We start from the raw sequence: 13,897 nt of genomic DNA, 5'->3' as shown, positions 1-13,897 counted from the left end.
GTTCGAAACCGGGCGGAAACATTTGGTAATATTCAGTATTTCCCAATGCCCAGAGGCTAGCATTTGGTTTGAAACAGTTGAGGTTTGTCTAAACCTTGCTGTCTACCTCTCCGACCTGTGGATCAATGTTGCCGTTTTTTGGGGGACCTCCACCATGCGATCTGTATGAATGTGACCAGACTGACAGCTTCTCTGAGCCAGGCAAATTCATTTATCAGGGTCATTGTAATGGATATATCCAAAGAAATGGCAATATAATCCAAGGTAAAACAAACAAAAATGTAGATTGTTTTCTGTCATTTCAGCTGCTTGATGTGATTGTGTGATAGATTTAGTTGGCTGGCTAGCAAAGGAAAAGAAGCTAGCCTGCATAGGTACAGTGCATTCGGAAAGTTTTCAGACCCCTTACTTTTTTCCACATTTTGTTACGTTACAGACTTATACTAAAATGGATAAACTAAAATAACATCTATCTACACACAATCCCACATAATGACAAAGCGATAACATATAGTTTTTATTAATGAAAAAATATTTTAAAAATACCTTATTTACATACATTTTCAGACCCTTTGCTATGAGGTTGGAAATTGAGCTCAGGTCCATCCTGTTTCCATTGATCATCCTTGAGATGTTTCTTCAACTTGATTGGAGTCCACCTGTGGTAAATTCAAATGATTGGTCATTTCTGCAGCATTGAAGGTACCCAAGAACAGAGTGGCTTCCATCACTCTTAAATAGAAGAAGTTTGGAACCACCAAGCCTCTTCCAAGTTCCGGCTGCACACGATAATTCCCGGCTTCTCATGTCTACCTCACATAATATCCCAAATTGAGTTTCACAGAAAGAGCCATAATACCCATTAAATATTTTAAAAATACCTTATTTACGTAAGTTTTCAGACCCTTTGCTATGAGGCTGGAAATTGAGCTCAGGTCCATCCTGTTTCCATTGATCATCCTTGAGATGTTTCTTCAACTTGATTGGAGTCCACCTGTGGTAAATTCAAATGATTGGTCATTTCTGCAGCATTGAAGGTACCCAAGAACACAGTGGCTTCCATCACTCTTAAATGGAAGAAGTTTTGAACCACCAAGCCTCTTCCAAGAGCCGCTGCACACAATAATTCCCGGCTTCTCAAGCCTTATTGTTTAATTAATTGACTAAGTAATTTCTGATTTCATTAGGTCCTGAGAGCGATAAATGTCCCACCCAGCCAAAGTCAGTCACACCCTTAGTTTTCCAATCATTCGGTTTCCGTAGTGTAGTGGTTATCACGTTCGCCTCACACGTGAAAGGTCCCCGGTTCGAGACCGGGCGGAAACACATTTTAACAGATTGGTCCTTCGCACTTCTCAGTATTTGCTATTCAGAATTTAGTTTCAGTAGTGTATTGGTTATCACGTTCGCCTCACACGCGAAAGTCAGTCACACCCTTAGTTTTCCAATCATTCGGTTTCCGTAGTGTAGTGGTTATCACGTTCGCCTCACACGCGAAAGGTCCCTGGTTCGAAACCGGGTGGAAACATTTTGTAATATTCAATATTTCCCAATGCCCAGAGGCTAGCATTTGGTTTGAAACAGTTGAGGTTTGTCTAAACCTTGCTGTCTACCTCTCCGACCAGTGGATCAATGTTGCCGTTTTTTTGGGGACCTCCACCATGCGATCTGTATGAATGTGACCAGACTGACAGCTTCTCTGAGCCAGGCAAATTCATTTATCAGGGTCATTGTAATGGATATATCCAAAGAAATGGCAATATAATCCAAGGTAAAACAAACAAAAATGTAGATCGTTTTCTGTCATTTCAGCTGCTTGATGTGATTGTGTGATAGATTTAGTTGGCTGGCTAGCAAAGGAAAAGAAGCTAGCCTGCATAGGTACAGTGCATTCGGAAAGTTTTCAGACCCCTTACTTTTTTCCACATTTTGTTACGTTACAGCCTTATACTAAAATGGATGAAATAAAATAAAATCTATCTACACACAATACCACATAATGACAAAGCGATAGCATATAGTTTTTATTAATGAAAAAAATATTTTAAAAATACCTTATTTACATACATTTTCAGACCCTTTGCTATGAGACTGGAAATTGAGCTCAGGTCCATCCTGTTTCCATTGATCATCCTTGAGATGTTTCTTCAACTTGATTGGAGTCCACCTGTGGTAAATTCAAATGATTGGTCATTTCTGCAGCATTGAAGGTACCCAAGAACACAGTGGCTTCCATCACTCTTAAATGGAAGAAGTTTTGAACCACCAAGCCTCTTCCAAGAGCCGCTGCACACAATAATTCCCGGCTTCTCAAGCCTTATTGTTTAATTAATTGACTAAGTAATTTCTGATTTCATTAGGTTCTGAGAGCGATAAATGTCCCACCCAGCCTAAGTCAGTCACACCCTTAGTTTTCCAATCATTAGGTTTCTGTAGTGTAGTGGTTATCACGTTCGCCTCACACGCGAAAGGTCCCCGGTTCGAGACCGGGCGGAAACACATTTTAACAGATTGGTCCTTCGCACTTCTCAGTATTTGCTATTCAGACTTTAGTTTCAGTAGTGTATTGGTTATCACGTTCGCCTCACACGCGAAAGTCAGTCACACCCTTAGTTTTCCAATCATCCGGTTTCTGTAGTGTAGTGGTTATCACGTTTGCCTCACACGCGAAAGGTCCCCGGTTCGAAACCGGGTGGGAACATTTTGTAATATTCAATATTTCCCAATGCCCAGAGGCTAGCATTTGGTTTGAAACAGTTGAGGTTTGTCTAAACCTTGCTGTCTACCTCTCCGACCAGTGGATCAATGTTGCCGTTTTTTTGGGGACCTCCACCATGCGATCTGTATGAATGTGACCAGACTGACAGCTTCTCTGAGCCAGGCAAATTCATTTATCAGGGTCATTGTAATGGATATATCCAAAGAAATGGCAATATAATCCAAGGTAAAACAAACAAAAATGTAGATCGTTTTCTGTCATTTCAGCTGCTTGATGTGATTGTGTGATAGATTTAGTTGGCTGGCTAGCAAAGGAAAAGAAGCTAGCCTGCATAGGTACAGTGCATTCGGAAAGTTTTCAGACCCCTTACTTTTTTCCACATTTTGTTACGTTACAGCCTTATACTAAAATGGATGAAATAAAATAAAATCTATCTACACACAATACCACATAATGACAAAGCGATAGCATATAGTTTTTATTAATGAAAAAAATATTTTAAAAATACCTTATTTACATACATTTTCAGACCCTTTGCTATGAGACTGGAAATTGAGCTCAGGTCCATCCTGTTTCCATTGATCATCCTTGAGATGTTTCTTCAACTTGATTGGAGTCCACCTGTGGTAAATTCAAATGATTGGTCATTTCTGCAGCATTGAAGGTACCCAAGAACACAGTGGCTTCCATCACTCTTAAATAGAAGAAGTTTGGAACCACCAAGCCTCTTCCAAGTTCCGGCTGCACACGATAATTCCCGGCTTCTCATGTCTACCTCACATAATATCCCAAATTGAGTTCCACAGAAAGAGCCATAATACCCATTAAATATTTTAAAAATACCTTATTTACGTAAGTTTTCAGACCCTTTGCTATGAGGCTGGAAATTGAGCTCAGGTCCATCCTGTTTCCATTGATCATCCTTGAGATGTTTCTTCAACTTGATTGGAGTCCACCTGTGGTAAATTCAAATGATTGGTCATTTCTGCAGCATTGAAGGTACCCAAGAACACAGTGGCTTCCATCACTCTTAAATGGAAGAAGTTTTGAACCACCAAGCCTCTTCCAAGAGCCGCTGCACACAATAATTCCCGGCTTCTCAAGCCTTATTGTTTAATTAATTGACTAAGTAATTTCTGATTTCATTAGGTTCTGAGAGCGATAAATGTCCCACCCAGCCAAAGTCAGCCACACCCTTAGTTTTCCAATCATTCGGTTTCCGTAGTGTAGTGGTTATCACGTTCGCCTCACACGCGAAAGTCAGTCACACCCTTAGTTTCCCAATCATTCGGTTTCCGTAGTGTAGTGGTTATCACGTTCGCCTCACACGCGAAAGGTCCCCGGTTCGAAACCGGGTGGAAACATTTTGTAATATTCAATATTTCCCAATGCCCAGAGGCTAGCATTTGGTTTGAAACAGTTGAGGTTTGTCTAAACCTTGCTGTCTACCTCTCCGACCAGTGGATCAATGTTGCCGTTTTTTTGGGGACCTCCACCATGCGATCTGTATGAATGTGACCAGACTGACAGCTTCTCTGAGCCAGGCAAATTCATTTATCAGGGTCATTGTAATGGATATATCCAAAGAAATGGCAATATAATCCAAGGTAAAACAAACAAAAATGTAGATTGTTTTCTGTCATTTCAGCTGCTTGATGTGATTGTGTGATAGATTTAGTTGGCTGGCTAGCAAAGGAAAAGAAGCTAGCCTGCATAGGTACAGTGCATTCGGAAAGTTTTCAGACCCCTTACTTTTTTCCACATTTTGTTACGTTACAGCCTTATACTAAAATGGATGAAATAAAATAAAATCTATCTACACACAATACCACATAATGACAAAGCGATAGCATATAGTTTTTATTAATGAAAAAAATATTTTAAAAATACCTTATTTACATACATTTTCAGACCCTTTGCTATGAGACTGGAAATTGAGCTCAGGTCCATCCTGTTTCCATTGATCATCCTTGAGATGTTTCTTCAACTTGATTGGAGTCCACCTGTGGTAAATTCAAATGATTGGTCATTTCTGCAGCATTGAAGGTACCCAAGAACACAGTGGCTTCCATCACTCTTAAATAGAAGAAGTTTGGAACCACCAAGCCTCTTCCAAGTTCCGGCTGCACACGATAATTCCCGGCTTCTCATGTCTACCTCACATAATATCCCAAATTGAGTTCCACAGAAAGAGCCATAATACCCACCCTTCTCAAGCCGTATTGTTTAATTAATTGACTAAGTAATTTCTGATTTCATTAGGTTCTGAGAGGGATAAATGTCCCACCCAGCCAAAGTCAGCCACACCCGTAGTATTCTACTCATTGGGTTTCCGTAGTGTACTGGTTATCACGTTCGGCTAACACGCGAAAGGTCCCCGGTTCGAGACCGGGCGGAAACACATTTTAACAGATTGGTCCTTCGCACTTCTCAGTATTTGCTATTCAGACTTTAGTTTCAGTAGTGTATTGGTTATCACGTTCGCCTCACACGCGAAAGTCAGTCACACCCTTAGTTTACCAATCATTCGGTTTCTGTAGTGTAGTGGTTGTCACGTTCGCCTCACACGCGAAAGGTCCCTGGTTCGAAACCGGGTGGAAACATTTTGTAATATTCAATATTTCCCAATGCCCAGAGGCTAGCATTTGGTTTGAAACAGTTGAGGTTTGTCTAAACCTTGCTGTCTACCTCTCCGACCAGTGGATCAATGTTGCCGTTTTTTTTGGGGACCTCCACCATGCGATCTGTATGAATGTGACCAGACTGACAGCTTCTCTGAGCCAGGCAAATTCATTTATCAGGGTCATTGTAATGGATATATCCAAAGAAATGGCAATATAATCCAAGGTAAAACAAACAAAAATGTAGATCGTTTTCTGTCATTTCAGCTGCTTGATGTGATTGTGTGATAGATTTAGTTGGCTGGCTAGCAAAGGAAAAGAAGCTAGCCTGCATAGGTACAGTGCATTCGGAAAGTTTTCAGACCCCTTACTTTTTTCCACATTTTGTTACGTTACAGCCTTATACTAAAATGGATGAAATAAAATAAAATCTATCTACACACAATACCACATAATGACAAAGCGATAGCATATAGTTTTTATTAATGAAAAAAATATTTTAAAAATACCTTATTTACATACATTTTCAGACCCTTTGCTATGAGACTGGAAATTGAGCTCAGGTCCATCCTGTTTCCATTGATCATCCTTGAGATGTTTCTTCAACTTGATTGGAGTCCACCTGTGGTAAATTCAAATGATTGGTCATTTCTGCAGCATTGAAGGTACCCAAGAACACAGTGGCTTCCATCACTCTTAAATAGAAGAAGTTTGGAACCACCAAGCCTCTTCCAAGTTCCGGCTGCACACGATAATTCCCGGCTTCTCATGTCTACCTCACATAATATCCCAAATTGAGTTCCACAGAAAGAGCCATAATACCCATTAAATATTTTAAAAATACCTTATTTACGTAAGTTTTCAGACCCTTTGCTATGAGGCTGGAAATTGAGCTCAGGTCCATCCTGTTTCCATTGATCATCCTTGAGATGTTTCTTCAACTTGATTGGAGTCCACCTGTGGTAAATTCAAATGATTGGTCATTTCTGCAGCATTGAAGGTACCCAAGAACACAGTGGCTTCCATCACTCTTAAATGGAAGAAGTTTTGAACCACCAAGCCTCTTCCAAGAGCCGCTGCACACAATAATTCCCGGCTTCTCAAGCCTTATTGTTTAATTAATTGACTAAGTAATTTCTGATTTCATTAGGTTCTGAGAGCGATAAATGTCCCACCCAGCCTAAGTCAGTCACACCCTTAGTTTTCCAATCATTCGGTTTCTGTAGTGTAGTGGTTATCACGTTCGCCTCACACGCGAAAGGTCCCCGGTTCGAGACCGGGCGGAAACACATTTTAACAGATTGGTCCTTCGCACTTCTCAGTATTTGCTATTCAGACTTTAGTTTCAGTAGTGTATTGGTTATCACGTTCGCCTCACACGCGAAAGTCAGTCACACCCTTAGTTTTCCAATCATTCGGTTTCTGTAGTGTAGTGGTTATCACGTTTGCCTCACACGCGAAAGGTCCCCGGTTCGAAACCGGGTGGGAACATTTTGTAATATTCAATATTTCCCAATGCCCAGAGGCTAGCATTTGGTTTAAAACAGTTGAGGTTTGTCTAAACCTTGCTGTCTACCTCTCCGACCAGTGGATCAATGTTGCCGTTTTTTTGGGGACCTCCACCATGCGATCTGTATGAATGTGACCAGACTGACAGCTTCTCTGAGCCAGGCAAATTCATTTATCAGGGTCATTGTAATGGATATATCCAAAGAAATGGCAATATAATCCAAGGTAAAACAAACAAAAATGTAGATCGTTTTCTGTCATTTCAGCTGCTTGATGTGATTGTGTGATAGATTTAGTTGGCTGGCTAGCAAAGGAAAAGAAGCTAGCCTGCATAGGTACAGTGCATTCGGAAAGTTTTCAGACCCCTTACTTTTTTCCACATTTTGTTACGTTACAGCCTTATACTAAAATGGATGAAATAAAATAAAATCTATCTACACACAATACCACATAATGACAAAGCGATAGCATATAGTTTTTATTAATGAAAAAAATATTTTAAAAATACCTTATTTACATACATTTTCAGACCCTTTGCTATGAGACTGGAAATTGAGCTCAGGTCCATCCTGTTTCCATTGATCATCCTTGAGATGTTTCTTCAACTTGATTGGAGTCCACCTGTGGTAAATTCAAATGATTGGTCATTTCTGCAGCATTGAAGGTACCCAAGAACACAGTGGCTTCCATCACTCTTAAATAGAAGAAGTTTGGAACCACCAAGCCTCTTCCAAGTTCCGGCTGCACACGATAATTCCCGGCTTCTCATGTCTACCTCACATAATATCCCAAATTGAGTTCCACAGAAAGAGCCATAATACCCATTAAATATTTTAACAATACCTTATTTACGTAAGTTTTCAGACCCTTTGCTATGAGGCTGGAAATTGAGCTCAGGTCCATCCTGTTTCCATTGATCATCCTTGAGATGTTTCTTCAACTTGATTGGAGTCCACCTGTGGTAAATTCAAATGATTGGTCATTTCTGCAGCATTGAAGGTACCCAAGAACACAGTGGCTTCCATCACTCTTAAATGGAAGAAGTTTTGAACCACCAAGCCTCTTCCAAGAGCCGCTGCACACAATAATTCCCGGCTTCTCAAGCCTTATTGTTTAATTAATTGACTAAGTAATTTCTGATTTCATTAGGTTCTGAGAGCGATAAATGTCCCACCCAGCCAAAGTCAGCCACACCCTTAGTTTTCCAATCATTCGGTTTCCGTAGTGTAGTGGTTATCACGTTCGCCTCACACGCGAAAGGTCCCCGGTTCGAGACCGGGCGGAAACACATTTTAACAGATTGGTCCTTCGCACTTCTCAGTATTTGCTATTCAGACTTTAGTTTCAGTAGTGTATTGGTTATCACGTTCGCCTCACACGCGAAAGTCAGTCACACCCTTAGTTTCCCAATCATTCGGTTTCCGTAGTGTAGTGGTTATCACGTTCGCCTCACACGCGAAAGGTCCCCGGTTCGAAACCGGGTGGAAACATTTTGTAATATTCAATATTTCCCAATGCCCAGAGGCTAGCATTTGGTTTGAAACAGTTGAGGTTTGTCTAAACCTTGCTGTCTACCTCTCCGACCAGTGGATCAATGTTGCCGTTTTTTTGGGGACCTCCACCATGCGATCTGTATGAATGTGACCAGACTGACAGCTTCTCTGAGCCAGGCAAATTCATTTATCAGGGTCATTGTAATGGATATATCCAAAGAAATGGCAATATAATCCAAGGTAAAACAAACAAAAATGTAGATTGTTTTCTGTCATTTCAGCTGCTTGATGTGATTGTGTGATAGATTTAGTTGGCTGGCTAGCAAAGGAAAAGAAGCTAGCCTGCATAGGTACAGTGCATTCGGAAAGTTTTCAGACCCCTTACTTTTTTCCACATTTTGTTACGTTACAGCCTTATACTAAAATGGATGAAATAAAATAAAATCTATCTACACACAATACCACATAATGACAAAGCGATAGCATATAGTTTTCATTAATGAAAAAAATATTTTAAAAATACCTTATTTACATACATTTTCAGACCCTTTGCTATGAGACTGGAAATTGAGCTCAGGTCCATCCTGTTTCCATTGATCATCCTTGAGATGTTTCTTCAACTTGATTGGAGTCCACCTGTGGTAAATTCAAATGATTGGTCATTTCTGCAGCATTGAAGGTACCCAAGAACACAGTGGCTTCCATCACTCTTAAATAGAAGAAGTTTGGAACCACCAAGCCTCTTCCAAGTTCCGGCTGCACACGATAATTCCCGGCTTCTCATGTCTACCTCACATAATATCCCAAATTGAGTTCCACAGAAAGAGCCATAATACCCATTAAATATTTTAAAAATACCTTATTTACGTAAGTTTTCAGACCCTTTGCTATGAGGCTGGAAATTGAGCTCAGGTCCATCCTGTTTCCATTGATCATCCTTGAGATGTTTCTTCAACTTGATTGGAGTCCACCTGTGGTAAATTCAAATGATTGGTCATTTCTGCAGCATTGAAGGTACCCAAGAACACAGTGGCTTCCATCACTCTTAAATGGAAGAAGTTTTGAACCACCAAGCCTCTTCCAAGAGCCGCTGCACACAATAATTCCCGGCTTCTCAAGCCTTATTGTTTAATTAATTGACTAAGTAATTTCTGATTTCATTAGGTTCTGAGAGCGATAAATGTCCCACCCAGCCAAAGTCAGCCACACCCTTAGTTTCCAATCATTCGGTTTCCGTAGTGTAGTGGTTATCACGTTCGCCTCACACGCGAAAGGTCCCCGGTTCGAGACCGGGCGGAAACACATTTTAACAGATTGGTCCTTCGCACTTCTCAGTATTTGCTATTCAGACTTTAGTTTCAGTAGTGTATTGGTTATCACGTTCGCCTCACACGCGAAAGTCAGTCACACCCATAGTTTCCCAATCATTCGGTTTCCGTAGTGTAGTGGTTATCACGTTCGCCTCACACGCGAAAGGTCCCCGGTTCGAAACCGGGTGGAAACATTTTGTAATATTCAATATTTCCCAATGCCCAGAGGCTAGCATTTGGTTTGAAACAGTTGAGGTTTGTCTAAACCTTGCTGTCTACCTCTCCGACCAGTGGATCAATGTTGCCGTTTTTTTGGGGACCTCCACCATGCGATCTGTATGAATGTGACCAGACTGACAGCTTCTCTGAGCCAGGCAAATTCATTTATCAGGGTCATTGTAATGGATATATCCAAAGAAATGGCAATATAATCCAAGGTAAAACAAACAAAAATGTAGATAGTTTTCTGTCATTTCAGCTGCTTGATGTGATTGTGTGATAGATTTAGTTGGCTGGCTAGCAAAGGAAAAGAAGCTAGCCTGCATAGGTACAGTGCATTCGGAAAGTTTTCAGACCCTTACTTTTTTCCACATTTTGTTACGTTACAGCCTTATACTAAAATGGATGAAATAAAATAAAATCTATCTACACACAATACCACATAATGACAAAGCGATAGCATATAGTTTTTATTAATGAAAAAAATATTTTAAAAATACCTTATTTACATACATTTTCAGACCCTTTGCTATGAGACTGGAAATTGAGCTCAGGTCCATCCTGTTTCCATTGATCATCCTTGAGATGTTTCTTCAACTTGATTGGAGTCCACCTGTGGTAAATTCAAATGATTGGTCATTTCTGCAGCATTGAAGGTACCCAAGAACACAGTGGCTTCCATCACTCTTAAATAGAAGAAGTTTGGAACCACCAAGCCTCTTCCAAGTTCCGGCTGCACACGATAATTCCCGGCTTCTCATGTCTACCTCACATAATATCCCAAATTGAGTTCCACAGAAAGAGCCATAATACCCATTAAATATTTTAAAAATACCTTATTTACGTACGTTTTCAGACCCTTTGCTATGAGGCTGGAAATTGAGCTCAGGTCCATCCTGTTTCCATTGATCATCCTTGAGATGTTTCTTCAACTTGATTGGAGTCCACCTGTGGTAAATTCAAATGATTGGTCATTTCTGCAGCATTGAAGGTACCCAAGAACACAGTGGCTTCCATCACTCTTAAATGGAAGAAGTTTTGAACCACCAAGCCTCTTCCAAGAGCCGCTGCACACAATAATTCCCGGCTTCTCAAGCCTTATTGTTTAATTAATTGACTAAGTAATTTCTGATTTCATTAGGTTCTGAGAGCGATAAATGTCCCACCCAGCCAAAGTCAGCCACACCCTTAGTTTTCCAATCATTCGGTTTCCGTAGTGTAGTGGTTATCACGTTCGCCTCACACGCGAAAGGTCCCCGGTTCGAGACCGGGCGGAAACACATTTTAACAGATTGGTCCTTCGCACTTCTCAGTATTTGCTATTCAGACTTTAGTTTCAGTAGTGTATTGGTTATCACGTTCGCCTCACACGCGAAAGTCAGTCACACCCATAGTTTCCCAATCATTCGGTTTCCGTAGTGTAGTGGTTATCACGTTCGCCTCACACGCGAAAGGTCCCCGGTTCGAAACCGGGTGGAAACATTTTGTAATATTCAATATTTCCCAATGCCCAGAGGCTAGCATTTGGTTTGAAACAGTTGAGGTTTGTCTAAACCTTGCTGTCTACCTCTCCGACCAGTGGATCAATGTTGCCGTTTTTTTGGGGACCTCCACCATGCGATCTGTATGAATGTGACCAGACTGACAGCTTCTCTGAGCCAGGCAAATTCATTTATCAGGGTCATTGTAATGGATATATCCAAAGAAATGGCAATATAATCCAAGGTAAAACAAACAAAAATGTAGATCGTTTTCTGTCATTTCAGCTGCTTGATGTGATTGTGTGATAGATTTAGTTGGCTGGCTAGCAAAGGAAAAGAAGCTAGCCTGCATAGGTACAGTGCATTCGGAAAGTTTTCAGACCCCTTACTTTTTTCCACATTTTGTTACGTTACAGCCTTATACTAAAATGGATGAAATAAAATAAAATCTATCTACACACAATACCACATAATGACAAAGCGATAGCATATAGTTTTTATTAATGAAAAAAATATTTTAAAAATACCTTATTTACATACATTTTCAGACCCTTTGCTATGAGACTGGAAATTGAGCTCAGGTCCATCCTGTTTCCATTGATCATCCTTGAGATGTTTCTTCAACTTGATTGGAGTCCACCTGTGGTAAATTCAAATGATTGGTCATTTCTGCAGCATTGAAGGTACCCAAGAACACAGTGGCTTCCATCACTCTTAAATAGAAGAAGTTTGGAACCACCAAGCCTCTTCCAAGTTCCGGCTGCACACGATAATTCCCGGCTTCTCATGTCTACCTCACATAATATCCCAAATTGAGTTACCACAGAAAGAGCCATAATACCCATTAAATATTTTAAAAATACCTTATTTACGTAAGTTTTCAGACCCTTTGCTATGAGGCTGGAAATTGAGCTCAGGTCCATCCTGTTTCCATTGATCATCCTTGAGATGTTTCTTCAACTTGATTGGAGTCCACCTGTGGTAAATTCAAATGATTGGTCATTTCTGCAGCATTGAAGGTACCCAAGAACACAGTGGCTTCCATCACTCTTAAATGGAAGAAGTTTTGAACCACCAAGCCTCTTCCAAGAGCCGCTGCACACAATAATTCCCGGCTTCTCAAGCCTTATTGTTTAATTAATTGACTAAGTAATTTCTGATTTCATTAGGTTCTGAGAGCGATAAATGTCCCACCCAGCCAAAGTCAGTCACACCCTTAGTTTTCCAATCATTCGGTTTCCGTAGTGTAGTGGTTATCACGTTCGCCTCACACGCGAAAGGTCCCCGGTTCGAGACCGGGCGGAAACACATTTTAACAGATTGGTCCTTCGCACTTCTCAGTATTTGCTATTCAGACTTTAGTTTCAGTAGTGTATTGGTTATCACGTTCGCCTCACACGCGAAAGTCAGTCACACCCTTAGTTTTCCAATCATTCGGTTTCCGTAGTGTAGTGGTTATCACGCTCGCCTCACACGTGAAAGGTCCCCGGTTCGAAACCGGGTGGAAACATTTTGTAATATTCAATATTTCCCAATGCCCAGAGGCTAGCATTTGGTTTGAAACAGTTGAGGTTTGTCTAAACCTTGCTGTCTACCTCTCCGACCAGTGGATCAATGTTGCCGTTTTTTTGGGGACCTCCACCATGCGATCTGTATGAATGTGACCAGACTGACAGCTTCTCTGAGCCAGGCAAATTCATTTATCAGGGTCATTGTAATGGATATATCCAAAGAAATGGCAATATAATCCAAGGTAAAACAAACAAAAATGTAGATTGTTTTCTGTTATTTCAGCTGCTTGATGTGATTGTGTGATAGATTTAGTTGGCTGGCTAGCAAAGGAAAAGAAGCTAGCCTGCATAGGTACAGTGCATTCGGAAAGTTTTCAGACCCCTTACTTTTTTCCACATTTTGTTACGTTACAGCCTTATACTAAAATGGATGAAATAAAATAAAATCTATCTACACACAATACCACATAATGACAAAGCGATAGCATATAGTTTTTATTAATGAAAAAAATATTTTAAAAATACCTTATTTACATACATTTTCAGACCCTTTGCTATGAGACTGGAAATTGAGCTCAGGTCCATCCTGTTTCCATTGATCATCCTTGAGATGTTTCTTCAACTTGATTGGAGTCCACCTGTGGTAAATTCAAATGATTGGTCATTTCTGCAGCATTGAAGGTACCCAAGAACACAGTGGCTTCCATCACTCTTAAATAGAAGAAGTTTGGAACCACCAAGCCTCTTCCAAGTTCCGGCTGCACACGATAATTCCCGGCTTCTCATGTCTACCTCACATAATATCCCAAATTGAGTTCCACAGAAAGAGCCATAATACCCATTAAATATTTTAAAAATACCTTATTTACGTAAGTTTTCAGACCCTTTGCTATGAGGCTGGAAATTGAGCTCAGGTCCATCCTGTTTCCATTGATCATCCTTGAGATGTTTCTTCAACTTGATTGGAGTCCACCTGTGGTAAATTCAAATGATTGGTCATTTCTGCAGCATTGAAGGTACCCAAGAACACAGTG

The 13,897-nt window shown here is 40.5% G+C and overlaps 12 non-coding genes across 12 annotated transcripts; all 12 read left to right on the top strand.

The window, feature by feature from the left end:
- Nucleotides 1–1,253: 1,253 nt before the first annotated feature.
- On the top strand, nucleotides 1,254–1,326 carry trnav-cac. Its single transcript has one exon. It is a non-coding gene; the product is annotated as a tRNA-Val (tRNA).
- A 129-nt stretch (nucleotides 1,327–1,455) lies between these two features.
- On the top strand, nucleotides 1,456–1,528 carry trnav-cac. The gene has a single exon. It is a non-coding gene; the product is annotated as a tRNA-Val (tRNA).
- Nucleotides 1,529–2,426: 898 nt separating this feature from the next.
- trnav-cac lies at nucleotides 2,427–2,499 on the top strand. Its single transcript has one exon. It is a non-coding gene; the product is annotated as a tRNA-Val (tRNA).
- A 1,511-nt stretch (nucleotides 2,500–4,010) lies between these two features.
- On the top strand, nucleotides 4,011–4,083 carry trnav-cac. Its single transcript has one exon. It is a non-coding gene; the product is annotated as a tRNA-Val (tRNA).
- A 2,473-nt stretch (nucleotides 4,084–6,556) lies between these two features.
- trnav-cac lies at nucleotides 6,557–6,629 on the top strand. The gene has a single exon. It is a non-coding gene; the product is annotated as a tRNA-Val (tRNA).
- A 1,435-nt stretch (nucleotides 6,630–8,064) lies between these two features.
- Nucleotides 8,065–8,137, top strand: trnav-cac. The gene has a single exon. It is a non-coding gene; the product is annotated as a tRNA-Val (tRNA).
- A 129-nt stretch (nucleotides 8,138–8,266) lies between these two features.
- Nucleotides 8,267–8,339, top strand: trnav-cac. Its single transcript has one exon. It is a non-coding gene; the product is annotated as a tRNA-Val (tRNA).
- Nucleotides 8,340–9,571: 1,232 nt separating this feature from the next.
- trnav-cac lies at nucleotides 9,572–9,644 on the top strand. Its single transcript has one exon. It is a non-coding gene; the product is annotated as a tRNA-Val (tRNA).
- A 129-nt stretch (nucleotides 9,645–9,773) lies between these two features.
- trnav-cac lies at nucleotides 9,774–9,846 on the top strand. The gene has a single exon. It is a non-coding gene; the product is annotated as a tRNA-Val (tRNA).
- A 1,232-nt stretch (nucleotides 9,847–11,078) lies between these two features.
- Nucleotides 11,079–11,151, top strand: trnav-cac. Its single transcript has one exon. It is a non-coding gene; the product is annotated as a tRNA-Val (tRNA).
- A 129-nt stretch (nucleotides 11,152–11,280) lies between these two features.
- Nucleotides 11,281–11,353, top strand: trnav-cac. Its single transcript has one exon. It is a non-coding gene; the product is annotated as a tRNA-Val (tRNA).
- Nucleotides 11,354–12,587: 1,234 nt separating this feature from the next.
- trnav-cac lies at nucleotides 12,588–12,660 on the top strand. Its single transcript has one exon. It is a non-coding gene; the product is annotated as a tRNA-Val (tRNA).
- Nucleotides 12,661–13,897: the final 1,237 nt, after the last annotated feature.

Source organism: Oncorhynchus mykiss, unplaced genomic scaffold (genome assembly GCF_013265735.2).
Source record: "Oncorhynchus mykiss isolate Arlee unplaced genomic scaffold, USDA_OmykA_1.1 un_scaffold_326, whole genome shotgun sequence".
Lineage (NCBI taxonomy): Eukaryota > Metazoa > Chordata > Actinopteri > Salmoniformes > Salmonidae > Oncorhynchus > Oncorhynchus mykiss.
Note: the sequence above shows the minus strand (reverse complement) of the source record. Positions and strands in the feature narration are given on the sequence as shown.